Here is a 26432-nt window from a genome sequence, read left to right as displayed (position 1 = left end):
CAAATCTAATCATTTGAACTGAGATCAGGCACGTAAAATACAGTCATTATTTAGGAGCTAGCAATTAAGAACTACTGAAAAGTATAAAATAAATAATTATTACTGCTCTGCCAAATCACTTAGGTTGTGTATCACACAATCATAACAGTAGTTCTTCATTTCAACCCTGTGACCCAGTCTGCTGTGGTACTGGGCCTCCCACACATCAGATTTAGCTCTCGGATAGTTGCTAATTAGCTATTCATCAGAGCATCACATGTGATAGAGCAGGAAAGCACTAAACTGTCTTGTGGTGTGAAATGTGCAGCTGTATGAGAAGAGCTGAGAACCGTTCCTTTACACCAGAAAATACTTTCCTTGTGACTTCAGTGAAATATAATAATAACACTAAAAAAAGAATGAGGAGTAAAGGCGAAATGAAGACAGATTTGGAATAAAGGGGAAAGGGAAACACATTCTGGCGAAGAAAAAAAAGAGAGGTATTTTTGCAACCAATTATTCTTTAGTTCATCACTGTTGGTTAACATTCTTAAGCTGAATTGTGATTAGCAGCAACTGTGAAATGAGTTGTGGCAGGTTTGCGAAACTCAAAATCCTTCAAAAACACCAGGTGAATAAAACAGAGAGCAGGTACAGAGAGTGTTTCCCCAATTCTGATCATATCCTAAATTTAAAGCTTGACATATGGTACAGTATAGTACATGGGTAGGAGATGCATAAAGGTGACATTTAATACCCAGGTGATGTTTGCTGTACATTTCCAAATGTTTAGCTGTTTCAGATTTCACCATTAGTTGACACTGTCATCAAAACAATATCTGTCTGTTTAAAAGTGAGTCACTTCTGCTGTTTGGTTAGTTATCCTGCATGAGCTGGCCTTGAGTTTATTTTAGCTGGCATGCTAAAAAATGAGATACAAAATGAGGTTTTAATGTAAGAAATCGTTCGGCTAAGACTAGTCCTCTTTACAAAGGTGATGAAGTAAGTTAGAACAAACATAGCATTTTGCTGTACTTCTTTTTTTATTTTATCAGAACCTGTCTTAAGCTCTTGCTAAGACATAAACCAGTAATGCTATACATTAAGGTACACTGACCATGAACTATAACACAAGGCTACATTTAAGTCAAATAATCAACACCTATATTAGCTTATATTATATTCTAATTTAAATGAACAGTCTTGACTATTTAATTTATATTATGTTGGAGTTTAATGAAATTCTTTCAAGCATATTTTGTGACATGGATGAACAAAAATCAGTTGATGAAAGTATATTTCATTAACATTTAAACACTTATGTGTTATGTATGTTATATGTGTTAATTCATTTTATATCACAGTGCAGTTCACACAATTCTTGATTCACAAGGTGTTGATTAATTTCCTCTAACAGCAGCTCTGATAATTCTTCCAGCTGTAGCATAATAAACGTTATATATTAACGCCCTAGTTATAACACTTGGTTTCTATAGTAACAGCTCCTTCCAATAAATTGCATGGTATGGCAGACATTCAGACAGTAAACAGACTGTGTTTTTGTTTAACAGAGTAAAGTATATATTCATTGGTTATATATAAAAATGTTATTTATGGAAATATTCTCAGGTGTCAGTGCTTTTTAACAATCAGTTAAAACGTTTCCGGACATGCGAGAGTCTGCATACAAAGGAGTTTGTGATTTCTGGTTTCTCAGTACCATGACAAGCTGCATTTATTTTCTCATTAATACACTGTGGGCTGTGTTGTTATATAAAAATTATCAACATTTACCAAGTTGGTAACAGTAGCTCCAATTAGGTCATTAGGTCATTAGGTCATATCATGCTGCCCTATCATAGGTTATTTTAGTACAACAGCATAGTCTACCGTGTTAATCCTCCGTTGTTACTTTATTAAGATACAGTAACTGAGGGTTTATCAATACTGACGTTTGTCATTTGTCATTGTTACTTATTATGCTAAATATTGTTACTTTAAAAGATCTTAATGTAAGGTGCTACCCATGAAACCTGTCTTGATCCTGTAAAATAACTCTTGCATTTATTCAAACATTCTAATCTACATTTTCAGAAATTTGACCTACATAGCAACAGTAACCAAGTGTGGGCGGGGTTTGAGAAATCACATTCGAAAACAAGACACTTCTGTTAGTTGTAATAGGAGGAGCTGAAATTCGTCAAAAAATTCGTAAAAAAAAAATTTTTTTAAAACAACCCTATGAAAAAACTGACAGTGAAAACTGAAGAGCTCAAAGTCTCTTGGACCTTTTTTCTTTTGGAAGATAGACACAAGGGGAGTGACTGGACTGTTTTTATGGGATGTACAATGCTGCCAGTTTGGCGGTAAGGATTAATAATGCTGCAGCTTATAACTAGGATCACAAATGTGGCTCAATGCACTCCTCAAGCCAAGCGGCATGCCGGGGAAAGCCTAATCTCCCACCGTGGCAGCCTCCCTGCTTTATCCCTCTGGATTACAAGGGAAAGAACAGACTCATGGCTCAGTCTACTCTCCTACTATAGAGACAGCACAGCATGCACACTGCACCCGAGCTGAGAGGGAGGGAGCGGAGTGGAGCAGCCTCTACTGACCTACATTAGAAAGAACACTACTCAGCACGCACAGATTAACACAAAGACACACACACCACAAGGACACACAGTGAAAGACGAGTAGTGAAGAGGTGTGTATTGTGTATATACGCATTCTTGTAAGCACACTCACACACACACGCACACACACACATACGCACACACACACACAAACAGCTACTGAAAAAGAAGAACTCAGTGAGAGAGAAAGAGAGAGAGAGAGAGAGAGAGAGAGAGAGAGAGAGAGAGAGAGAGAGAGAGAGAGAGAGAGACGACAATCAGTCGGATCCTGCTCAGCACACAGGCTCCACAGAGCATAGTGAGTATCAGATGACTTGAAATCTAAACTTATTGTCCTCCAACATGGCTATGAGTTACTACTCAGGCCTGAGCTACAGGAGCAGCAAAGTGTAATCAGTGCCATTTATCACATGTTTACTCGCAATCTACTTCCAACATATACAACCATACTTTCAGCTCATCATGACATATATACTACTAGCATTAGGGATGCCCCAAACATTCTATATTAATCCAGATTTAAATAGTTATCCCATATAATAAAAAGTTAACAGTACATAACATTTCTGATAAGTAAATAATGTTTGTGGTTGAAAAGTAAAAACGCTTGGGTAATTGGCGACAAGACAAACATGCTTTCAATAAAGTCCATAAGGTTTTTCATAAAGCAAAAGAAAGTGGTCATGTTATGAAATCATAATGTAGGCTATAGAACACAGCAATCAAGACAAAGCATAAAGAATTATTACCTAATCACCTATAAGCCTGCAACAGAGCCCAAACAAATCGTGAGGTCACAGGTTTCCACCCACTAACAGCCATGAAGAACTCATCAATCATTCATCTCCAGTAACAGCTTTATGCTGGTCAGGGATGTGGAGACTACTATCCATAGCCTACACCTTGGGATTGGTATGCCAGTCCAGTGTAGAACATGCAAAGCCACACTGACATATGTGTTCAACCCAATTATCAACCACGTAGACTATACTGTATGTCCAAACGCATGTGGACAACTGACCATCATATATATGGGCTTTCCTCAAAACTGTTGCCCTTCACTGGAATTAAGGGCCTCTGCCCAATCTTGAGCTAGCATGACAATGTCCATGTGCACAAAGCAAACTCCCTAAAGTCATGGTTTGTCATGGTTAATGTGGATCATGTGTCCTGCTTAACACCTTTGAAATAAACTGAAACACCAACTGCCTTCTTGCCTGCCATCAGTGCCTGGTCGTATAATGCTCTTGTAGCTGAATGGGCAGAAATTCCCATAGCCACATTGGAAAATCAAGTGAATGGTCAGATGATGACATACTGTTGGCTAAATGGTGTATTTGGGAGTTAGGAGGAGGATGGAGAACCCACAGGAAACCCACACAGACATGAGTAGAATATGAGAAACTGCACACAGACTGTAACCTGAGCTTTAAACCAGAAGCCATGGAAGCATGCAAAGCTACACGCTTCACCAACATACCATTCCGGTGCTATAAATTCATATGACCCAGACAAAACATATTGCCAATGCTTCACAGACCTCTATAAGGCTACAATACATACGCTACTAAGACTGTGCACTAATGATCACATAAACTGTTAGTCCAAATTTCACATTCAAGTACCTGCTTTGGTACGTCATTTATGAAAAGTCACATGTGGCAATATTTTGGGAGCAACATTGTTGTAGTATACAGGTTATGCAGCATTAAAACTGCTTACAGTTCAACCAGGTCAATGCTGACTCATGTAATATTGAAAGATCCTTTACAATCGTTTCATCCACTCATAGCAAGAATTCAAGACAAACATCATCATGTGTACTTAAATATTGGTAATTGCAAACTGATAAACACTGGGAAATAGTGCTTCATTTAATTGAAGCAAAGTGATAAAATATCAGGTTTATATATATATATATATATATATATATATATATATATATATATATATATATATATATATATATCATTCTTTCAGTTTGACCTGTATGCTTCATGGCTGTTGCACATACCCAGCTTTCATATGGCACATAGCCAACATGCATAGCAGTAGACTAAACAAACTACCTCAACTAACCACAACAAGGGTGGAAAGTTTTAAAAAGAAACTAACAGAGCTTTTACATGATTTTTTGTCTCAATGCCTCTCTATTTGGACAAACACCAATCTCAGAGTAGGTGGTAAAAACATTCACAGGTCGACAAGGAATCCTGCCTGCGAGAGAAGGCGCTACTGTATATCGCTACCAATCCTTGAAACGCATACAAGTGGTATGCAGGCAGCTATGTGAACAATGTTGCACTGTACACATATACACACAGTTATGCGTAGAGTAACACAGGGCTAAGGCTTCACGACAACAATTCAGCGAAACTTTGATTTTGTTGAATAAATAAAAAGTTCTGTTTACTATGATTGTGTAATATGTGCAAAACCTACACTGGAAAAAGGCTGTGTTGACATTCATTAAAGCTTTTGTTGGTATATTTAATATTTCAATGCCTTTTCAATGAATTTCTATGTATTTCATTAAAGTGACGTCGATATGGCACAGCAGGCTACCGGCTGTGCAGGGTTTCTTCTGTTATACTCGGGTCTGTGTGGATTTCCTCTAGGTTGTCTGTTTTCCTCCTACATCTCAAAAACATTTTGGACTGGAAGTGAACTGGTGTCCAATCCCGGGTGCATTCCCATCTCATGCGCTGTATTCCAGGGTTAGGCTACACCATGATCCATGAATATGGATTGCTAACTCAAGCACTGCTAACTCAAGCAAAGTTTCATTGTAATGAAGTTACTGACATTTTTTCCTACTTCATTTCCAACACTTAACATCATATTTAGTTAGAATACATATATACATATACTGCATGCTAACGAAATGGTGTACATAGACATTTGGCTAATTGCTTTCCTAATGCATTATCCCTACGAACAACACACTCCAGTGCTGCACAGCTGCTATTAAAACAAGACTTCCCCTTTAAGAGGTGGGCACAAACGCGGCTCTCCCTGGCTTCCCAATCATACTGAGCCTGCGTGCCAGGTCCTCACAAAATGCTCCACCAAAAGCAGACAAGGGGTAAGACCTGAACAGAAAGGGAGCACTCTTTAGAGACGTTTGAGGTTTCAGAGCAGTTGCATGACTTGCACTTTTGCGTCCATGCTAGGACTAGAAAAGTCCTTGTGCTAAAAGAAAAGACAACCACTCATGAAGGAGAACCGTGGATAAACGCACACTTTGTGCTATAGTGAGCAACAGGAGACAGTGAGCAGACAGCAGGAGCGTGAACATGGAAAAGCTAGAAAACAGGTCAAGTCTTACCTTAGAATTCCTCTTTTACCTTTTTCAAAGTATCCATAGAGGCAAACAATTCTTTCTGAAACTCTTTAGCCCTATGGTTAATACTTCTTCCCTCACTCTTCTCTCCCCATTTGGGTATTCAGTTGTATAACAGGGATATGCTCAGCCATCCAGGCCCTGAGTGTCACACACAGGCAGCCCTGAGCCGGCTCCCTGCTGCCCGCCTGCATGTAGCACACCAGTGTGTTATGCAAGGGCCTAACTCCCCCCCACCTCTCTCTCTCTCTTTCTCTCTCTTTCTCTTTCACACACTCTCTCACACACACACAAAACACACACACGCTTCTCTAACTCACTCACTAAATCAGCTCCTCCCATGCCTCGCCTCACTGCCCTCCACCGACTCCATCAGGTATTCATTCAAAAAAAAAGAAAGGAAAAAAAACACCAGCTGGCAATAAGCCCAGACTACACTCACGAGAAGCAGGAAGGAGGAGAGAGGGAGGAGGAATCACAGATAGACAACTTAACACCGAGAAAGTAAAGGATATTGGTGACAGACACAGTGACGATTAAAAAAATAGACCCAGTGAGATAAAACAAGAGAGTGATAATAGAAGATATTTAAGCACAAACAGACATTTCTCTGGGAAAAGGTTTCCACTGTCTCAGTGCCATTAATTCATCTGAAGTCAAGGTGTGGCAAGGTCAGCTAATAGGAGTTCATCTCTAACTCTGCAGCAGCCACTCAGTTATATGTTAAGCTGAAATACAGGAAGTTAAATGGTTGCTGGTTTCTTTATGAATCATTTCACTCATTGGTAAACCTGATATAGGTCACCTTGTGTACATACAATTACTGACTGTAATCCATCAATTTGTCATCTCCCTTTCTACCCTATCATCAAGCTGAAAGGAACACAGCATCACACTTCACTAGCAACTGATATCTTTTCTGGACACATCATCCATCCATGACCATATGATGCCCTCAGTCTACCTACACACATACAGCAGGTCACTGTAATAGTTAAAAGAGCCAGTGAGTGTATCACACCAAGCTGAGATGACTAGTTGAAGTGAAAGGATGAATCTTGAATCACAACTGCAATAAACACCAGTAGGCGACAAATGACTTGACAATATGGTCATTAGCAGCATTAAGAGCCCTGATGCCTGTCTAATTAATGTAACAACAAGAACTCCCACAATTATGGAGCACATCAAAAAAGCTAAAGGCTACCTGTTGAAATTACAGTGTAAACTGATCAATGGGCGGTGATAAGAAAAAACTATCCTGAACAATAATTATGATACCAACATACTTCTCAGTGTACACGGCCACACACAGTTCTTACTGCTTGGCAAAACAAGTAAGTGCTAAACTCTTTTATTGCCACTGGGATGGTTCCTTCAAAGGTACCTTCACAGATTCTGTATGTTTTGTGAATATTTTTTTACACGGTAATGTGAACGTAATGTGCCTTTAAGGCAGATAAACAGGAATTCCCTAGTAGCTTTAATAAGCATTTCGAATAACCACATGACCCAGTCAGGTAAAAGATACACACCAAACCTACAGTATAAAAGGTATACACTTGACGGTAGTGACAGTGAAATACAGAACATTATAGAACACTGTGCTGTTTGCTGTAGCGTGGATGAAATGCTGTTGTCAGTACCACAGCTTCACTCTATAGCTCTGTCAGCAAACCTCATTAGCGCTGCACCCATAATTAACTCGTGTTCCATGCTCCGGCACCAGTGTGTACTGTAGATATACACACTAGAGACAAGTATCCCTGAAAGAGTGTGCACTACTGATGCCTCCACTCCAGCAATGAACACTCCCTAGAGTTAAACGCTTTTTGTTTGTAATTTGTGGATCCCTCTGCTGCCTGCTAGGTGAACTACAATTACAATGGAAATCTTCCCAAGCTGTATTCCTTCTTCTCTAACGACCCCACCCCTCAGAGCTATGCCTTGCGGGTTGCTTTTTAGAGAAAAGTGGCAGAGCTGATGGTAAGAGAGCTGTTCTGTTCGGGTGAAGCAGAGCTCATGTCCAACCTGGAAAAATTCACACAGCCACTCGAAACAGTGCTGGCTCTCTATAGGAACAAACGAAGAAAAAGCTTGAGCAATGTAAATAAAATGGCTAACAAGCATTGTCTATCTGGTGTTGTTCTGTAAAATGTGTTTGGAAAAAGACTTCTTTTTAAACCCACTACTACAAAGATATAAATTGTATGCCCTTAAATCTGTAGCTCAGACTGAATGAATGAATCTGGATAAGACTCGAAACAAGAATGAAGTCACTGACTCAACTTCCTCATAAATTAGAGGACTGAATCTCTATCGTGGATAAAGAAGGAAATCTTAGCCAAATATTTTGGGATGAATCAAGACAGCCATTCCTCTAACTACAAATATAACATAAAACTCAGAGATTTACTCATTATTTTCAAGGACAGTGAGGAAGATCATATAACATCCAAGCAGATGTACAGAATGAATCATCAGCTCTCCATGTCTCTAATATACGTACTGTGTGTTGTGAACAGAATATATATAACATATACCAAGTAAGACAGAAGTGTAATGAGTTTCTAGAAAGCTCTGGCTCTATAGTATACTTTCCAGAACAGAACAAGCATTTTTTCCATCAGTAAGCGCAGAACTAATCTGTTATTATAAAGCTAATAAAAGCAACGATGCTTACATTAGTGTAATTATAGTGTCACGTGACAGAGCAGCCCAAAGAAGGTTTGCATGATGAAACCAGGCATGCATCAGTCAGAGAAATCCCCTAAGTACTTTTCTCTTCAGCATGGAAAATCTGTGAGTCTCTCTCTCTCTCTCTCTCTCTCTCTCTCTCTCTCTCTGTCTCTCTCTCTCTGTCTGTGTGTGTGTGCACGTAGGGAATGAAACATACAGAGGAGGAGTGTGTGCCGTTTACACAAGTGCAACAAACGACAAAAACAAGCAGCAAGGAAAGGCTCGTCTGTTGCCATGGCAGCCAATTAGCCATGGTCGCTTTTTCTGGACCTTTAGGATAATTTATTTAGTTTCCATGTATTTAGATTGAAAAGACAGATGAAGGGAGATGACAGAAGAGGACAAACGAAGCAAGAAAACAATAAAAGCTGAGCACTGAAATTGACAGAGCTAAAAGAATGACAGGAACAGCGGGAATCAATGAGGATTGCAATCCCTTTTTCTCAACCACCCAAATGATCAGACAGAATTGTGGGGTAGTAACACATGAAAAAGATCTAACAAGCAAACAGTCTTGAGAAGGAGATTTTGTTTGTCAGAAGAGCCAGAAATCTTTCCACCCATGTGTACAGATACAAGCTCTAGGAGTAGCTCTGACTCCCTCAGTACACAGCTCCAATCTCCCAGACCACCTGCTGAAGCTCTTCAGGCTTCCCACACACACACTTACACACTTACACACACACACACACACACACACACACACACACACTTCAGACGTGCTGCCTACAACAGTTTAGCTGTATGTTTTTTCCCCCTCACACTCACTTTTTTCTGCTTAACTTCTGTTCCTCTCGCTCCATATTTTTTCTCCACTTCTTAATCCTTCCAAGAACATGCTCTTATACAATATACTCAATATTACTCACTTATACAGTGGACATACACATTCATAATTTCCTTTTTAAATACAACATTAAAACAACAGGAATTCATCATTGTAAAGTTAAATATAAACTCCATTACAGCTGTAGTAGAACTTTTGAAGTTCACTTGGTTAATTTACCCTTGAGTTACTTTTGGAATAAACACTATATCAGATATAATATATTTTTCTACACACATTTTTAATTTTCACTCACCGGTGCTCATTCATGCAATCATCCAATCACGTGGCAGCAGTAAAGAGCATACAATATTATAGATATGGTTCAAAATGATCAGTTAATGCTGACATCAGAAGGGGGAAAGATATCCTATGGTTGTTATCACCATAAAGGCTGGTTTGAGTACTTCAGACACTGCTAACGTCGTAAAAACCAAAACACATCCAGTGAGCAACAAGAAAACCGCCTTTTTGATGAGAGAGGACAGAGGAGAACGGACAGATTAGTGTAAGCTGACAGGGAGGCTACGGTAACTCGAACAACTGCTCTTTACATCCACAGTGAGCAGAAAAGCATCTCAGACTGCACAACATGCCAAACCTTGAAGCATACAGACTCTAAAAGCAGACCACTTTGGGTTCCGAATCTTTTTTATTGTACTGTTTGACGTAGGTATACAATATAAATGTTCCATAAATAAGTACAATTTAAAACCTTCGAGAGAAGCCTATTAAATGTGTATGACATCACAGAAACGCATGCATGAAAAGTTATAGTGGAATTCTGTGTAATTATACGCAATTATGTTCAACTGATGTTTATTTGGGGTTTAATCACACCACACTGCGTATGTCTCACCCCATTCAAGTAGATAGTAGTCTGGTGTTGTATGACTGAAAATAACTGGACAAGAAGACGCTGCTGAAAGATTACCATGAGCATCAACTGTACTGGAGGCACTTCGGGAGCCCCTGAGGTCTGTGTGCAGAGCGCAGGCCATTGGGTGTTTCTATGAGCTGAATAAATGGACAATTAAATGCTCAAACAACTTCTATACACCCAAAAAATTTCATATACGGGCCCAAAGACATGCCTATGTTCCTGCCTTATAATACGTAAGCCACACCCACTTAGATATGAACTCAAATACCCACCAATGCTCCTATCTATAGTATAAAAGCCATGTCCACTCTGAGGTGCTCTCAATTCATCTTTAATATGAAAGCAAAGACTCATTAAGGTCAAAAGCTTATAAATATTTGAAATTTGATTGTACATGTATGAGACAATGAGACAGCCAGCACACTCAAACAAACACACACACACACACTTCTACTATGATGATACATGCTATTCATAGTTATTAAATCTATAATACTAGGCTTGGTGGGGAATTTCTCCCTGTCTCTGCATCATACGTGTTGCTGTGATAAAAGCCGAGTGGCTCATTAGCCGTATGAGCAGGCAAACCGGCATGCACCACCAGTGGCCCAGCAGTACACAGAAAGCCCGAAGGCTTTAATGCCCACAGTAATGACCACACACTGAGGCATGCTGGGAGATGAATGGCTGCAGATTAACTTTATGCATGTCATAATGTGCTGCCCTGGGAAACAGCACATTATGACACGAGGGAGTGTGCCTGAGCACTTCATTGCTTTGTTATAAGAAAAGTTGTGTGAGACTTCATTGCATTTCTGTGTGGGTAGGAAAAACTATGTGAGTTTGAGAGAGTGAGTGTATTAGAGTGTGATGTACATTCCTGAGTAATGCGTGTGTATGCTCTGCCTCTCCCTGCTGAATACAGTACTAGGAGAGAAGGAGTGAGAGCTGAAGCAACCCAACCTAACAGTACCTCAGAGCTGTCACACTTCCTTCGTCTCTCTCTCTCACTCTCTCTCACTCTCCCTCTCTCATTCACACTCACACTGACACACACACACTGGTTCCTCTCTCTCTTCTCTCTCTAAGCCAAGTTTGAGGGTGTAACTATAAATGATTGTGAGGGAGGTCCCTTCTGTCAGCCAACTCTTGAACACACGCATGTGCGTTTGCCTTACTATCCTTGTCAATGTCTCAGCCAAATGTTTCTCCAAGGTCAGAACTGTCAAATAACTCCTATCCTTGTGAGGACATTTGGTCCTCACCAAGATATAAAAACATGCCCACATACACACATACACATACAAGAAATGACGTGTGTATCTGTCCTGTCACTGTGCAACAGGAGCAGCCACACTTCTCTAAATGTTACATTAATGATGCTATGATGCCACTTACAGATTTCATTCGCAATGTGGATGACCCACGCATTCTTCACTCTTACTTCCCTTAACAGTTTGACCTACACCTCCTCCACTCCTGTTCCTCAAACAGCATCGCCTACATCTTCTTTAATAATCCATATACCTTCTTCTACCAAACAGTATGGCCTTAAGATTCTGGCACTGGAAAGAGAGAAGTACATTCATGCTTGCAAATGATGTGTTTGTGTTGCTTATATTCTGTTGCTTGTTGAATTGTCTTGACTGCTACTGCTGTTGCTTGTATTTTGTTTAGAACGTATTCAGGCTTGATTTATATGTAACATGCTAGGCTAGGTTAGCATTAGCCATATAACATTTAACATCTCACCAGAGTTCCAGATTTAATGTATTTACAGACATTAGAAGACAAGTTAAAACATTAGAAGACATAAGAAGACAAGTTAAATTATTGGTATGAGGAACTAAATTTGTGAAACATTGAACCGGGCATGTGATAGAACTAGTCTGAGCGAACAATCTTTTAGGAACGATTATCACAACATACCTAATTTGGATCGAATAAAAAAAATAAAACATCAACTTAAATATCTATTTTCACACTGATGCTGATGGAACTGTGCTTTTGTTGCTTGCTAGAGTGAATCGAGGTAAGAAAGCAAAGAAAGCACACACACATAAACATCCACTCATAAACATCATTGATGAGCTGCCACACATTGTTGGATATTTCTCAAACCTAGACACCTGCTGTGGGGTTCTTAATGTATCCAAAAGCACAGGAACAAACTGCAGCACAGTCCTTTGAGCACTCACTCACCTCATTGTGGGTGGATGGGTGAACATGCAACTGCACTCCATGTGGCCTTGCTTGCCTCCATTGTGGCTCTCCTGGGCTGTAGAAGGCCAGACAAAGCAGCGGGCAGACTGTGGGAATTGCTTTAAGGACACTGCTGTGCTCCACAATAGCCCACTTTAAACCCTGCAAGGCTGACTAATGCATACCCTGCCTGTTCAATCAAATTCACTCCATATTTTTAGAAATATTCGCTGGTTTTATATATTTATATATATATATATATATATATATATATATATATATATATATATATATATATATATATATATATATTATATATATATTATATATATTATTTCACAGTTGACAGTTAAGTGCCTACTGATGGAAATCATTTCCAGACACATTTAGCTAGATCTATGCTAGATGCAAATCTATCAGAAAACCTCTTTTATCGTTTCCGTATTGCATTTAATGACAATCATGTACACGTAACAATCTGTTAGAATCAGTTACAAACGCCAGTCTACTGTAAGATCTGAAATAAGGCATCTACCTCAGAAACCACTATGATGTGACAAGATTAGTCTCTCACAGCCAGACATTCTGACAGCAGCTTTTATTGGCCAAGGAACACTCAGACATCGTTTGACTGACAAGTAATCACAGTGTATTTTGTTTAGGATCATGTCTATTGGCATGAAAATGTAAAGTTGATGTACCTACAAACACAGACAAGTAAAAAAATTCTTATCTTCGTGAGCTCTTATAGTCACAGTTGAAAACAGCATTCTTTTTCCATTAGAGAAGTAGAGCGTTATGGCGGCTTTGTTTCCAGGCGGACCGTTAAAATACACAACACAAACTCCCACAAATCACACGGAATCAACCATCAGATGCCCACATTGAAACTCCTTAAGTGTTTCCAATTTTGTGTGCCATATGCATCAGACGTTCAGCCAACGGTTTGGAGGCGTTCCGTCTGAAGATGAGACTATAACAAGATAAACTAATGGTGAGAATGATTTGGTATCTTGGGAGCCTTTTATGTGATCATTCATTCATGGCAAATAACACTGAGCTAATAAACACTGGAGAATAGCAGGCCACCCTTTCCGACCCCCCACCAGCAATCTTCTCTATAAACAGGATGAAATCCGATAGCATGAGAACTATATGACCTGGCGCAGAAGGAAAGAAGGACAGAGAGAAACCAAAGGGTGAAAGATGACTGTTCTGGACTGGGTCATTCTCAAAGCTGCAGCTCACAGGCTGTGCCGTTAGGTTGATCTAAGTGCTAGATTAATAAATAAGAAGTCTTTGTTCTTGAATATGAAAAATGACTCACACTTTTCGGTTGATTGATTAGATTAGGCAAAAAACATTTACTCACACTTCCCCGATCACTTTATTAGGAATGCCTGCACACCAGCTCACTCATGCAATTATACAGTCAGTCAATCATGTAGCAGCAGAGCAATGCATAAAATCATATAGATACAGATGCAGAGCTCCTGTTCAACTCAGAATGCCATCTCAGTGATGAAAGCTGTGGCATGGTTGGAGGTGTCAGGTGGGCTGGTTTGAATAATTAAGGGGGAAAAAAAGATGATCTCATGGGTTTTTCACATGTAACAGCCTCTGGAGTTTATGCAGAATGGTGAGAAAAACAAAGAAACATCCAGCGAGCTGCTGAGAGCTGACGAGCAGCTCAGACTATACAACATGCCAAACCTTGAGTGGTATAGGCTCCGACAACCAAAGACCTCATCAGGTTCAACTCCTGTCAACTCTTCCACTGGGCACAAGCACGATGAAAATGGACGGCTGGCAAAACATTAACGGCTTGAATTGTGTTTTCTGTTTATGTGGGATCATGTTTATGATGATGGGTAATGATGGTGAAGGACAGTAGTTAGGACACTCCTTAAACTTAACTTTTCTCAACAAACATCTCAAGTTTACAATCAAACGTATGTGCATGTGCTGCAGGATTGGGATTTGGGATTTCTCAAGATTTAAAGGCATCAGCTCAGAATTTTAATCACTCATCCTCTTTGTCAGTCCTTGTTATACTGCTGTTAAGTTATATGTTGTCTGTATATCAGGATGAACCACAGATTTTTTTTCTGATGAGGATTTTTCATGAAGATGATGAGGTTTTGAGTTTTTTTGAATATTCGCCATGCTAATTTGGATCAGTTTTGTAGGTTAATTTCACTTTTTTCCCTTTCAATTCTGCAAAGCCCAAAAGAGAAGCCTGTACTCAATAATGAATGTACAGGGTTTGGGCAGATTAGATTAGTGTGTAATGTGAGAAATGTAGTGTGTGTGTGTGTGTGTGTGTGTGTGTGTGTGTGTGTGTGTGTGTGTGTGTGTGTGAGTGTGTGTCTTACTCAGCAGATCATCCCGGCTGCCCCCGTTATAGACCTGCTACGTCTAGCGAAGGTCACCGTGTCACCTTCTACAAGGCAGGCGTGCAAATCCTCACCCGCAGCTATTGTTTGTAGGGATAATATAGCGCCTAATGGGTTTTCTAAAAACAAGGGATTGGAAATCATAAGCAGCACAAAATCTGAAGAAAATCTGAATTCACATAAAAGGCTTTGTGTGAACCGGTGAAAATGTTGGCAAGCTTGATGTTCTATTGTTCTGTTATTTACTCCTCAAACACAATAGTAATCTGTCAGCGGTTACAATCAGCTTCTAGGTGCATTCATGAGCTGCTATGAACAGGAATTTGTCAGAGTCTCTGTTCTGTAGACTTGATCATGATGAAAAAGTTACTCTCTGTTACAAAGCACTGATACTGGAGACTCACAAACATTACATAAACACCTCAACCTTCAGATGATGAAGCTTATCAGTACTATATCAGTCATCATACATGAATATGTATTTTATATTAGATTTAGATTATGTGGAGTGTTTGAGATAAATGTCCTTGTGTCAGTTAGCATAGAAACAATTAGGAAAATTGCATTAATAAAAATCTGTGATATTAATACCCATACTGACTGACTCACTCACTCACATTCACTCATTCACTCACTCACTCACTCACTCTCTCACATTCACTCAATCACTCACTCACTCACATGCACTCAATCACTCACATGCAATCACACTCACTCTTACTCACTCACATTCACTCACTCACTCACTCACTCACATGCACTCTCACTCACATGCAATCACAATCACTCTTACTCACTCACATTCACTCACTCACTCACACTCACTCACATGCAATCACACTCACTCACTCACTCACTCACATTCACTCAATCACTCACTCAATCACATGCACTCTCACTCACATGCAATCACAATCACTCTTACTCACTCACATTCACTCACACTCACTCACATGCAATCACACTCACTCACTCACTCACTCACTCACTCACATTCACTCAATCACTCACTCAATCACATGCACTCTCACTCACATGCAATCACAATCACTCTTACTCACTCACATTCACTCACTCACTCACACTCACTCACATGCAATCACACTCACTCACTCACTCACTCACTCACATTCACTCAATCACTCACTCAATCACATGCACTCTCACTCACATGCAATCACAATCACTCTTACTCACTCACATTCACTCACACTCACTCACATGCAATCACACTCACTCACTCACTCACTCACTCACATTCACTCAATCACTCACTCAATCACATGCACTCTCACTCACATGCAATCACAATCACTCTTACTCACTCACATTCACTCACTCACTCACACTCACTCACATGCAATCACACTCACTCACTCACTCACTCACTCACATTCACTCAATCACTCACTCAATCACATGCACTCTCACTCACATGCAATCACAATCACTCTTACTCACTCACATTCACTCACTCACTCACACTCACTCACATGCAATCACACTCACTCACTCACTCACATTCACTCACTCACTCACACTCACTCACACACTCACTTCACTCACTCATTCACATTCACTCAATCACTCACTCACTCACTCACTCACATTCACTCAATCACTCAGTCAATCACATGCACTCTCACTCACATGCAATCACACTCACTCTTACTCACTCACATTCACTCACTCACTCACACTCACTCACATGCAATCACACTCACTCACTCACATTCACTCACACTCACACACACTCACTCACTCACTCACTCACTCACTCACTCACACTCACACACTCACTCACACTCACACACTCACTCACTCACTCACATGCAATCACACTCACTCACTCACTCACTCACTCACATTCACTCACACTCACTCACTCACTCACATTCACTCACACTCACTCACTCTCACTCACTCACTCACTCACATGCACTAACATACACTCTCACTCACTCACTCACTCACATTCACTCACACTCACTCACTCACTCTCTCACTCACATACACTCACACTTACTCACTCACATTCACTCACTCACTCACACTCACTCACACTCACTCACTCACTCACTCACTTTCACTCTCACTCATTTATATTCACTCACGTTCACTCACGCTCATTTATATTCACTCTCACTCACTTCACTCACTGACTCACTCACTCTCTCTCACACTCACTCTCACTCACTTACAGTAACCACTTTATTCTAGTCAAAACTGCATCAGGCCATTAGTATAATACACAAACGCATAATATGCTTAATAAGGATCTGAAAAAATATTTTAACAGATTTTGCTCAGTTTTTATGTCTTTCTGTAGTGTCTACAGTGTAAAATCCAGTAAAATAATCCTCATTGTAATCTTTAAGCTACAAGCCTCACTGCTTCATGTCTACCAGCAACCTGGAAAACATTAAGTCACTTTCCATTAGCTGTCTAATATTTTTTCAGCAAGGCCAGATGGGAGGTGGATCAAGGTGCAATGCCACATCACTCCGAGAGCTCGAGGTCCGCCACAGACTTCAGAGGAAATTCCGATTCCCTGATGTGCTCTGGGTGGTCCTTTCGCAGCAGGAAGTGCAGATCTGAAGCTGAAAACCACAGGACAGTTCAGAGTTTCTGCCTGTCTGAACACCAGGAAAATCAACGGATTAACCTCAAATCTAAAATCGACTATTTCCTGTACAAATTTCTTGCTCTGATGTCAATTTCCATCAAAATGCAATGACATTCTACTCTCTCAAAAGTTCTTAAATTAAAATAAGGTTAAATACCATCATCTTCTACTTCCCCAAACCTCCATCTATCATCATCATCTTCATCTGGATCTAGAAAATTCAATTAAATTCGGATGGATGAACCAAGCTGTACAACATTTCTCATCCAAATGTTAATTTTCAACAGATTTAAAGTCAGCTTTATAAGAGTTCACAAATAACGTTCAGACAACGTTCAAAAAACATCTGCAATAACACTTCACAATTTTGTTTCACGATATTATATGAATGTTGCTCATTCAGCAAACATTACATGAAACAGTGTTTTAGCATTACTGCTACAGATGGCACTGATTCAATAAAAAGGATATGTATCAGCCTGGACTGAATACTGATAGGGCTAATTCTTTTATCTGATCCTCTAACAAATATAAAATATTTTTTTAACAGTAAATGTTTACGTCTTATGAGACTTACTGGTATTTTTCTTAGAAGAGAATTTTTTGATTATATTCATATTTTTATTACATTCCTTTAAATTGCTTACACTACACTCTTTTATGTACTAAAAAATAAAATTATAATAAAGCGACGCATAATGCTACAATATTTCTAGGATTGTGTACAAGAATTCTATTAAGCAGCAAAACCTTAGAATAAAGCCCGATATCCCGATGGGCTGATGAGCTGAAAACCCTTCAATTGGTGAAATTTTCTTTTCTTTCTTTTTTTTAATGAAACTTGTAATCTATCTAGAAAGTGAATTACTAACAAGTCTCGTTACCCAAAAGAGTGAAAAAGAAGAACTGGTATATTCTGATTGCAACATGGACATTTTGACAGCCGATATCTGATTTCAAGCCCATTAGACTATTAGGCCATTTCTCTATAATGGTAATATCTACTGTAGCATCTTAACGAAAGCTTAATATAGATTGCGTGAGCAAATTGCTATAGCTAGCATAGAGTTTGTCATCTTTAGGCTAATTTTCCCCAGCAAAATCATGTTAGATTAATGTGGCTTCTTAAAAAAAAATGGTGTAAAAGACATTAAAAAAAAAACAAACAAACATATTCTAGCCAAAATCCAGCTACTCTGTTTTCCAGAATTAGCCACAGCAACAAACAACAGTTTTGTTTTTTTTCCAGACTACCACACACACTCATGCTCAAAAATGAATCAGTGACATCATTAACCGGGTAATTTCTCTGAAGTTAAGCTCGTCAATGAACAAGAACAGAAAAGTGTTCGCGGTGGCCATGTAACCGCAGAGAGATCAGAAAATCTAGGCTGTTATTCCAGTAGAACACAAGAACACAATGACTGGCCTGGGGATACAAAACAGGTGTCTGTTTTAGTGCCTGAGAAAGTATGATGTGTAAATGTGTGTGACTAAGGGTTCCCAAGTTAAAGAGACAACAGCAACACAACTGCATTCTCTATCTCTCTCTCTCTCCCTCTCTCTGGCGCTTTGCTCAGTGCCGTGAGCGTCCACATGGCTTTAAGTGGAGAAGGAGAGAAAGAGTGAGCCACAATGGAATGCCACTGCTCCACTTGCCAAGAACACTTTTCCCATGCATTGGAGAGCCAAGACTTCCCTCAGCCAGCCAAGAATAGCACCGCTGTCCTAACACTCACTGAGACCTACACATGCACACACATCCCTCATGTCTGGAGTAACAGAGCTCTTAAAGGCCCACCGGGTGCTTTCCATAAATGAGATCTCCATCTTAAAAGGTCAGGTGGACAGTGAAAAAGAAAAAAATAAAATAATAAATGACACAACACTCTAAATTAGTTGTAAGTTATGAGTGAATACATGGCTTAGTGAAAGTTAAAATAAGCACCTGGCATGTCAAAGTTCTAAATTTCCCCATGAATCGTTGCGGTCGAGATTGTGGTAAACACATATTTTATTGCATGACATACTGCTCTGGTACTACAGTGAATTTAAAGGGGGAGTACAGAATTAAAGTACAACTTCTTTGTTGCTGTACTTATGTCTCATTGGTGCCTGTGTGTACTTGTAATTTTTCTTTAACCTAATACAGAAGTGAACAAATCATCCAATTTATTAATTAAGTAAAAGTTCCAGTCCTGCTTTTATTGCCTGAAACCCAATCAACAAGGTTAAAGATGTACCTAAGACGCTATTAAGTTTCTCAAGTGTGTTAACAAGAGTATAGAAAGAAGCATTATCGTCTTCTAGCCAAATTGTTAATGCAAGCTCAACACAGTCGAGTCATTGAGCTGTGGTGTTCTTTGTATGCTGTAGAATTACAATTCAAACAAAAAGTCTAAAAGTTCCAACATGACAGTGCACCTGTGCACAAAGCACACTCCATAAACACATGCTTTATAACATATGGAGTGGAAGTACTTATATAGCCTGCACAGAGCTCTAACCTCAACCCCATTTAACACTTTTTAGACGCACCCCAGGCCTCCTCAGTTAACATCAGCAATTCTTAAGGCTAAATCGGCAAAATCCCCAAAGCCACACTCCAAAATCTGGTAGAAAGCCTTTTCAGACAAGAGGAGATTACTAGAAAACCAAAAGGGAAGTCAGGTGTCCACATACAGTGTAGCTATTAGCATTCGGCCAGTTTGTGATGTCAGACTTATTATCATATCAGCTAATATTTGTGATATTAGTAATATAGCTGTCAGTAGGTAGCCTTTGGCAACGTTTTTTTTGTTAAAAATAAAACATTAAAATTAGGTTGCGATCTGTGACACATGTCTGACACTCAATGTTATTTTTTTTCTCTAAATTATTTACTTTATTTCAAATTTTATATGTTTCTATATTTAAACCATTATAGTAGAATTTAAAGTTGTACTTCAGATGAATAATGTAGACGCACTTTTACCAAATTTGGGATTGTTTACCAAAACTTAATTCTAATCTGGACCCTGCAGAGAGAGACACAGGAGAGACACAACGGATGACTGAGTGCAATAATAAACAAGAATATAAACAAGTGTTTTTAACTCATTTTAGGGCATATAATAAAAAAAATCATGGTTTTTTTGACCTGTGTAGGAACTAACAAAACAAACACTGAGTTTTAGAGCCTTAGAGTTCAGAGAAAACCTCAAGAGAGCAAGAAGAGAAGCCACAGCAGTGTGATTAATTGCTATGCTTCACCACACACCTTCAGAGGCCACTGCCCTTTTACTGAAGAAGAGACTGTACTTAAGCCCCTCTGGCAGAGTGGAGCTCAATAACACCAGAGAGAGAGAGACAGAGAGAGAGCGAGAGAGAGAGAGAGAGAGAAAGAGAATCACTGAAATTATTGACACATATGTTTGCATGCCTCCTGACCATCAGAAGTATCAGACTACACACATCCAGTCTGCACAACATGACACAACATTTCCACTGTCCACACACACACACACACACACACACACACACACACACACACACAGCAGGGGGCAGCTCTGGCATTCACTCACTCCCACTAATCGACACTAGCGGGAAATGCTACAACTCCACAAATTAATCACATAGCTCGCTAAGCAAAACTCAGGATTTGCCAAACACACTAAACGACAATATTCAGTAATAACTATCTAAGCATGACTATATCTCCTCATAAAGATAAACCGTCTCAGCTACTCAAGCTTATAAAGCAATGAAAACATTTCCCCATGCTATCAAATGGATAACATGATTGTTAGCTAATTCAACTGTATGATATTGCTATTGTTATCACAATCATTTAGATCATGATGTGCTTCTCTGAGAGAATCACAAGAATCATTTCTGTACTTCTACATCAACTAATTTCACTACTATCGCATTGTGCGATTTCTTTTTCAGGCTTGACATTTTATTGCCTCGTCACATTGTATGAACTGATCCAGATTAAAAAGTTGCATAATAACGTTCTCCATATCGCAAAATACGACGAATAGTCTCTGATAGTCTCATTCTACATGTCTTCAATTTAAACAGTGTATTTTTTTGTAATTCGTTGAAGTAAAAAACACCTCATGCATCGTGCTCCACACTTTGTGTGCGATCCATATGCTTTTGTAGCTACACTAAATATCATAATATGTATTACATGCCTTTTCTGGTGTACCGTTAGATGTAAAAGTTTGTATTCCCCTGAGCTTTGAGTAGTTTGAGCTTAAAACCTTATCCTTTTGCTTCTTCCTAGAAAAAAATAATTGAAATTAACAAAATTATCTGCTAAGAGAATAAAACAATTTCTAGCTTTAAATAAATTTAACATGATCGAAAAATAGGCTTCTTAATGTTATTTTTGTTTAAAAGAAGAAGAAATAAAAATATTTTTTGTATTTGCTAATATCTCTTTTTTACAGGGTTGGTTTACAGTACAATTTTTCTTATGGCTGTATTTCTGACTAATAAATAAAAGCCCTACACACTTCACATGCCCTGTTTTTCCTGAATCAGAAAACAAAACAAACCAAAAAATATTCATTTCTGTAAATGGGCTAAAAGTGATGGATTAAATATCTTCTTTGATAAATTCAAATCATTTTTCATTTCATTTAGTCAGGGATATGCACATTTGTGAGACTAAAACTTCTGCACTAGTTTCTTCACTTCATTTTCACTAGCTTGTGTAAAAATGATGAACTGAAATGAATGTATATGGGAGAGATGAACTTCTTCATGCACATACAGTATGCATCTCTTACAAATGTACTGGATAACAGGCTATTGATAATGGACTCGCCCGAAGGGTATAAGAGCCACACTGTCATGTTGGTGTGTGTGTGTCAGAGTGTGTGTGCTCAGTCTGTTTTCCTCTACACACTACGCGTGAATCATAAAAGGCACATTTTTCCTCGCCACAGGAAGAGAGCGGCTGGATTTTCCTGGAGGTGTTTTGTAAAAGTGTAGCTCTGTACTCATGAGTGCTTAGCGTTGTTTAGTAAACACTCGCTCTGTTGCCAGGCAGACCTGCACCTCGGCTAAACCAATCACAGCTCAGGATGATAGGCCAACAAGGTTAGCTCTCTAACGAGCACACTCTTTACACTGACTCAAAGACGGAGTGCCGTGCTGCCATGGTGTCCTCGTTAAACCCCAATCACGCTGTGCTGCGCCGTAAATGGAGCACATGCATACATAAGAAACAGGAATGCACTTTATTAGCAGAACTGCACTTAGCAGGTCAGATTACTTATTAAACTGTGTGATGTGTGTTCAAATATTTTAATGTACAATCGTGTGAGTTAAAGGGGAAAAACAGAGACACCAGGAAGGATTACAGATCTGCTGGACCAAATGGTCCAACATTTGTGTGTGTGTGTGTGTGTCTGTGTGTGTGTGTGTGTGTGTGTGCGTGTGTGTGTGTGTTTGAGGCGTATTTTGTGGGGTATTTGACTGGTCTGGAAACTGACAGTTTTTGTTTGAAAAACTAAATTAAATGTTTTGGTTTTAGTGACTGAGATTAAGGTTTGGGACTGGTTTAGGTGTCACATATTATCTGTATTAATAATTATGTTTGTAATACAGGATAGTATGTGTGTGTGTGTGTGTTTGTGTGTGTGTGTGTTGTAAATCCCAGCCCACCTCATTCAGTTTCAGCTTCTCCAGTGCGTCAGTGTGTGAAATGGCCCATGGGGGTTCTTACAATACCAGCAGAGCGCTTGATCCCAGGCTTTCGTCTGTTTGCAAAAACACACACAAGCACACACATATTATACTTTGTTTGTGTGACGAATCTGCTTATTTAAATTTTTTTAAATATAAATGGCCTCACACACAAACATTCAATTAATGTGAGCTGATATTAGGCAGGCTTCACTACAAGACTATACCAGGGAACACACATTCAAAATGCACACACACACACACACACACACACACACACACACACACACACACACACACACACACACACATACACGCACACACAAACAAATTCAGAAATTATCTGTAACATTTATATGCATGTACGTGTAAGTTCTATGTTTGTTAGGTTTGTTTTTCATATCCATGTACATATGTAGCCCATCTGTTACTATTACTCAGCTTCCTTCAACTCCTTAAATCTCTACAAACCACCATTTGTGTGTGTGTGTGTGTGTGTGTGTTGGATTGTGTTGGGTTGTGCATGTTTATCATTTGTTGCATGGTTGCTGGGATTTTAAACCAATGTCAGTGCTAGGTTGAGAAACAGTTCACCGGCCAAAACTATCCATCCAGCAGCAGCGTTGCGGTCGGAAATGCACACTGATGGCTGATGAACACAAACTGTGCATGGGAATATTTAATTCTAGTCTCTAATTGCATATATAGACTGCCAGTGAAAAATCTTTGAACATGTGGGATATTTTTATTACAGGTTTTATTACAGCTTAGCCACCGTTGGCAATTAAATACGAAATGTTAAACCATCAAACGCCCGAATCTTTGTTTTTAAGGACTCCTTTAGTGTCCGCTCTGAAGACAGTGTTGCTGAAATCCACATATTGATTTGAACATGCAGTGAGGTAAAGCTTCCTGAGACAACAGCTTTCCCTTTGCTCTGGCGTGAGAGGTTCACATTGTGCCAGTTCCTGTTTAAATGAAGTTATACAACCCTGTATTCAAAGTCTAAGAATATCACTGCTTGTAAATGAAATTAATAAAGTGCTCATTAGCTCGATTATGCCACGTTGAGATGCTCGAAAGCAATTACGCTGATTTCAATTATTTAAAAAAGCCACTTTCAAAAATGTAGGATTTTAATGGTAGTTTTTTTTTTATTATTTTTATTTAATAAAATAAAATCCTATTCAGATTAAATATACAGCTTTTGAGCACATTTCATATGAGTCTTCAGCACGCTGTCGCATACCTTCCAGCCTGAGGGCACTTGGGTAATTGTCAGTTTGAATATAGACATGTCATGCAGTCATGTTAAGCTTTGCAGGAAGTGGGAAAATAATAGCAGTCTTACAGATGGCTAGACATAATATATTACAGAAGTACTTTTCAACTTCTAAACTTTTTTCTGTATATATTCTTGGATAAGCACTTCTTAAATTCCAGTTCCCTGTTTTGTGTGAAAGTACAACTTGGATAAAGTTTTCTTTTTTTTCTGATATGCTAACAGGCTAGTACTGATATGCTAACAGGCTAGTACATGCACTCACAGGAGTTCCTGTGCTTTTTACTCATTCTCCTCTTGTGTGTTAGTCTCATGGCAGCTTGCTTGTTGCTCCTTCAGCTGTGGTCCAGCGTCTGACAGATGGACCAGTCAGAAAAATGCCTGATTCTTGGTTACTTTTTTTTCCCCCCCAAATGTTCCGTTACTCACCACAGTAACATACCTCAGAAATGTCTACAACACCCCAAGAGCCTGGCATTGCTTCTCATTCCACAGTCTACCGCGGTCCGAGTGCACACGTTTACAATTCAGAGAGACGGGTTTTTACATTAGGAGTCTCGAGACTGGAGTAACATCTTATATAGCAGAGATTTGGCTCAAATGGATGAGCCGACCTTGGGCTTGGGGTGTAATTGAAAATGGAAGTGACACTGAAAAATACTGGATATAAAGTGAGGGCATTTTTCACCCATCCACTCCACTTCTTAGCTGAAGTGCTCTATTGGAGAAATGAAATGAAACGGAATGGAGCAAGACCATGGCGCATCGCCACATCACTCACATCCAAATCGCTCCGATGCAATCAACTGTGAAGAAAACAAGATACTGAAAAACTCCACAAAAGCATATACACACTTCAGCTAAAACACAGACAAGGTGAATGAAGTAGAAACACACACACACACACGAATAGAGGCTTTCAATCTTCCTCTAAGCAGAGAAAATAAGCAAGCACACCTGCATGTGTGCGTGACAATCTAAGGGCAGACCTAACGTCTATCTACTGTAAATACAAGAGCCATCATTGCCATCATCATACTGCTGTTCATTACTGTTCCCATCCATCCATCCATCCATCCATCCATCCATCCATCCATCCATTTTTTGAACTCCTTATCCTACTCAGGTTTGCAATAACTCTGGGCATACTGTAGGACCCCATGGATGAGGTGCTAATGTGCTAATTCATCACACGCACACTCACACACTTACACACACTCATATCAACTTACTATGACAATTTAGAGTCTCACAATATAGGTCACAGGGAGAACATGCACATACTCCACACACACACACATTTATATATGCTCACAATGTCAAGTATAATATGAAGCTGTTGTAAACCCTACATAGTGCACTAATTGCCCAATAAAACATAATGTGAGATTCATCTATGGAAAAAAGGTGATTCAAAAATATTAATTCCCACTCTTTTTATCCTCTTCTGGCTGAATCTCAAGTACAGTTTTATTCACTGTATATGTTCAATACTGAGGGTGTACATACTATACACAGAAAAAACAACAACATGAATTTCTTCAGTCTCTTCTTCATGCTGTTCAGAGATCCAGTGAATATGGAGTCTATCTCAGGGAAACTGGAGCTCAGTATCAGGAGACGTGATGTGTCCATATTATAAATGAATATCTTTTTATCGCTATCCTATGAAAATATGGAAATACGCCATGTATTTTATTTTCATGTATTTCTATGTCAGTTCATGATTTCACCCAGTTAAACATGCTAATCATTGTAAGAGGTCAATAACAACTAGATTTGTAAAGTTCGTCATGACAAACTTTGATGTTGGCTTTGACGAGGCAAGTATTCGTAAA

General features: G+C 39.2%; 1 protein-coding gene across 3 annotated transcripts in view; it reads right to left on the bottom strand.

The window, feature by feature from the left end:
- The window catches only part of atxn1a (ataxin 1a), a 99425-nt gene that overhangs the window by 11778 nt on the left and 61215 nt on the right, over window positions 1–26432 (bottom strand). For 2 of the 3 annotated variants that reach the window (XM_060897556.1, XM_060897557.1), the window contains exon 3: window positions 23292–23386. The gene's annotated coding sequence lies outside the window, so the exon portion shown is untranslated. Of the gene's footprint in view, window positions 1–5943; window positions 6192–23291; window positions 23387–26432 lie in introns of those variants that run through there. The other variant, XM_060897559.1, reaches the window with a different exon arrangement.

This window comes from Tachysurus vachellii, chromosome 21 (assembly GCF_030014155.1).
Source record: "Tachysurus vachellii isolate PV-2020 chromosome 21, HZAU_Pvac_v1, whole genome shotgun sequence".
Taxonomy (NCBI): domain Eukaryota; kingdom Metazoa; phylum Chordata; class Actinopteri; order Siluriformes; family Bagridae; genus Tachysurus; species Tachysurus vachellii.
The sequence above is the reverse complement of the archived record's forward strand: the minus strand, read 5'-3'. Positions and strand labels throughout refer to the sequence as shown.